This window comes from Camellia sinensis, chromosome 6, assembly GCF_055761805.1.
Source record: "Camellia sinensis isolate YWXY chromosome 6, ASM5576180v1, whole genome shotgun sequence".
Classification (NCBI taxonomy): domain Eukaryota; kingdom Viridiplantae; phylum Streptophyta; class Magnoliopsida; order Ericales; family Theaceae; genus Camellia; species Camellia sinensis.
Genome location: NC_138966.1, coordinates 44,086,419 through 44,090,974, shown reverse-complemented (window position 1 = coordinate 44,090,974; position 4,556 = coordinate 44,086,419).

The window sequence follows — 4,556 nt, the reverse complement described above, 5'->3', positions numbered from 1 at the left end:
TATTAAATAACTTTTTTTTTTTGCTTTTTAAATTCAAATAATTTACATATATTTAGAAGGAAAATATTTTTTAAAACATTTCAAAGGTTTAAAGGTTCTGCCTTTTTTTTACAGCTGATGGAACATCTAGATCAAGCCTCTCTATAAGCTCACCAGCCTAAAGGACAAGTGGTTCTTAATCACTACTAAGAACAGAAAACATAAAACCTCTTATGTATGATATAATTTACCTGCATTGCTTGACCTTCAGACATCAAAAAATGGATAATTCTTGAAGCAGGTGAAAGAAGTGGCACATCTTCATAACCTCAACCTCCACAAAAGGAATGTCAGCCTCAACATCGATCAAATTAATGAATGCTAACTTTGAATGCCATAAATGGCCAAGGTGAACCTCACAAATGAAGGGCTCATAAATCAAGAGCTATATTTTCTAATTGATTATGACAAGTGAAAAAAACTGCACCATGTGTAAATATTATCTTGTGCCAACAATAAATGAACAAAAACTCTTACATTAAGAAGGAAATGCACACAAGGGACAAAAATTCACTCAACCAGTATTGGAGCATAATAATGTCACCATCCAAAATGACTCTCACACACCCAGCACTTATGCAGCAAGCATATTAATAAAAGAGAAATTTTTTAATTTTTTTTTGCATATTTGATTCCACAACCATCCTTAACAGGGAGCAGCTGTGCAGCTCGGAGAACATTCGACCTATTTAATACCACAACCCCTGTTATGCATGGGTAAATCCTCTAATTTTTTATATAAATTTTATGTGTGAATAGAGTTTTTGATTCGTATTATTTTTGGATGGCTGTTGATGTGTTTTGCAATACGATAATGATGATATTCGACAATTGACAAGTTCAACTTTAATGACCCCAGCTACTGATGAGTTTTGTATTTACGCAGAAAGAAGTAAATTACGATCCAATGCATAGATAGCTCTATAGATCCGCACATTGATATTTTCTTGGGTAAATTATACTTACACCTCTCTAATGTTTGAGTTTAATATATATTATTTTTTGGTATTTAAAAAATTATATTAAGAGGTGCTTTGAAATGTTCTAAATAAGCGTACTTTTTGACTTTTTATAAATAAAAAAAAATGTGTAGAAAAGTAGAGAAAGTGGTTTGAAAAGTAAAGAGAATATATTGATAGATGTTAATAGATGTTGATTGATGTGACTTAAATAAGTGTATGTATACAAAAAAAAAAAAAAGAAGTAATTTAAGTGCATGCCAAACACCTACTAATTCTCAATCATTGTAATTATTTAAACATAATTAATATTAGTATAAAAAAGATATTGAATTCATAGATACTCTTTACTTTACTTTACTTTACTTCTTTTTTTTTTTTTTTTCTTTCCTTTACTCACTACAACATATAAGAGTTTTAAAAACTAAATTTTTTGGTTTGTTAAAGTGAAAATTTTGTTAAAAAATACATTTAGGGACCAATTTCTATCATCGTGAAGATATTCGCTAAAAGGTCGTCCTGAAAAGTCAAAAATACGGCTTTTAGCAAGAAAATTTTAAAAATGTCACTAATAAATAGACTTTTAGGGACAAAATAATTTTGTCTCAAAATGATTTATTTTTTGAGACAAAAAATTTGGCCCCAAATAGATAATAATTCATCACTAATGTCTAAATTTCATTGCTAAAAATATATTAATGACACTTTTCGCAACAAAAATATTTAGTCCCTAAAAATTAATTTTGTCCCTACCAAAATCTTAATTTTTTGTAGTGACTTTACTTTTTTTTTTTTCCAATATAATTTTCTCTGTTTTTCTATCAAGAATTGTTACCTTTTATATAAGTAGGGGATTTGTGCAATGGGACTATTAACAATAGGGGCGAAAATGTAATTTCTCAAATGTCAAGGGGTAAGATGTATTAAATCCAAACTTCAGGGGGTGTCAGTGTAATTTATCCTATTTTCTTTTTTTAGCCAAATCCTATAATATTCCACATAAAATCTTTAAAATAAATTTTAGGGTAAATTATAAATATATCTCCTGAGATTTGATTAAAATACAAATCGTTTCCTATGATCATATGAAAAAAAAGGATCAAGTTCACTTGAAAATTTTGCATGTGTATTACATATTCTGTTAGTTTAGATATAAAAAAAATGTCGATTCCATTTTGACCTTGTCAGATACAGATAACGTAGCGGGTAAAAACATTCAAACCATACCTTATGTGATAGAATCCGAAACAATAAACCTTGTGGGTAAATCACGCGCTTCACAATCACGAACTAAGAACACCCAGCAATGGAGTGATACTACAGTATAAGTATCACCCACTCTAATCACAGTGCAAAGGCTTGATCGTTATTCTAATGGGAGAGAGTTAGAAAGAGAGCATGGGAAAAATACATTCGTTATTCGATTCATCTCCACATCCCATATACCGTATCTGATATATAGACTGACCATCTATCCATATCTCCTAAGAATAGGATAGATGTAGATAGATAGTGAGTAATCCTAACAAATAGGATAATCAGGAAATCAAATTCAAATTGCATGGGTAATTTGAATGGGCCATGGGTCATACCACATGGCCGCCCAAATCCGGGTCCAATACCCGACCCAATTTCCAACATCTCCTACTCGCACATGAGTTGGCATGACACTGCCACATCTCTATCTCTATCTCTTCAAATATTGAACAATCCCACACTAGCCAATGAACCGTGCAACCGCTGAGAAACACCTGTATATGAGAGCCCTATACTAGAAACTTAAAATAAGCCAACGTAGGGACATCAACCCAAAAAGAATAGAAATAGTATTTCATATACCCCAGACCCATCTAATTATACTAGTCCAAAAAACATCTCTAATCCCTCAAAAGAGCATGTTTGGCCCTCTCAATTCTTGCAATATATTCACACTCAATCCGCCTCTCATACAGAGCGATGTGAGTTGCCGGCAATGAATATACAATAGTGGTGTAATACTAGATGATCTTCCCTTTTCCCTCATGCCATTTAGTTTACGATTGATTGCTTTGTTAGTGATGTCCCTTAAGGCCGAATCATACATGACCGCAGGCAACATACCAAAGTAGCAGAATATTAACCCTTACCTTACGACATAGTCAAAGGTCACAAAAGGGTACATGAGTAAAATTCGTATCAATAATGACACGTAAGACTCACACGGTGAGGAAATAGGGATCCATTCTCTCACATCATTACTCAGTCGCCAAGCACATGTAGTATGAATACATGTTATGGTGTAGTAACTCTTCCAAAGAGTGACATCATACTCAATACACCGTGCAGATCTTAGTCTAGTCACTTTCTAGCACTTAACCTGAATTCTCTATTTGCTCGCCTTCCAAGCGCCAAATGAGATCTTGCATCTGGTTGATCATAACAAGCACAACATGAAAAATGGGTACTAACATCCATGTTTGGTCTTTAACATGACCTCATCTTGGTTGCAACCAAGGCGACACACATAGTGGATATTTTAAGCCTCTCTTGGCTCCAAATAAAATAAACCACTAGTCTCATCCTTGCTCGCTCCTAAGCGCCAAGGGCGATTGCTTGTGTGAGTGAGCCAATCTTTCCTCCTGACATCATCATCTACTAATCATTATGACACAAAGCATAATAGTATCAATATCTCATAATCTCACAACAAATAAGTGATTGATTAAAAAAACACAACCACTGTTGGTCTTTTGTTATGCATTTATCAATATCCCACTTCCCTTAATTAATCCATGATAGGGAGGAGGTTTTGTTGGTCTTTTGTTATGCATTTATTGAAATTATATCCCTTGATTTATAAGTCATCATGCAATGAAATTGCATTGATTGATGGCTTGCGAATCAAGCCTACCCCTCCTTTGATCTGTCTGCTGATAAGGAGAGGCAGGGGGGACAAACATTTCCTGAAATTACTCTGGTTTGTGCTCTGTTTGTCCTCTGTTGCTGCATGAAAGAATCAAAAGTGGCCAGCAGGCCACTTTTAGTGGGTGGTTGGCCACTACTTCTAGGTTGTCGGCAACTTTTTCCAAGCAGGCAGTGTCATTTTTCCAGCAGAGCAGAGTAGAAGCTGAGGTGGAAAGCATGTGCAATTTTCTAATTGAGCAACAAAGGCATTCTAGTAACAAAATGGAGAGCAATATCAGGTGAAAGTCCACATCCATGCATGAACCATCCCTCGATTCTCGGGATCCGTTTAATGCGCTAGACTAGTTATTTAATTTGTTGTTGTAATTAATTGTTAGTTTAGTTAATTTATTTCATTTGGGTTTGTAATAGTTAGTTAATTAGGTAATAATTAGCTAGCTCATTTATTCGGACCCTCCTGCGCGAGGGCCAAGCTTGTAATAATGTGTATATATTCCAACCCTACGTCTTTCTCCTTTTTATTTACTCGCTTATGATGGTTCGTTTAGAACATCATATTTCGTTTAGCATCTCTCATGCCTTACATCCATTGTCTTGCATGCATCTCTCATTCTAATTTGCATTGTTATTATTTACACTTCTTTGAATACGTGC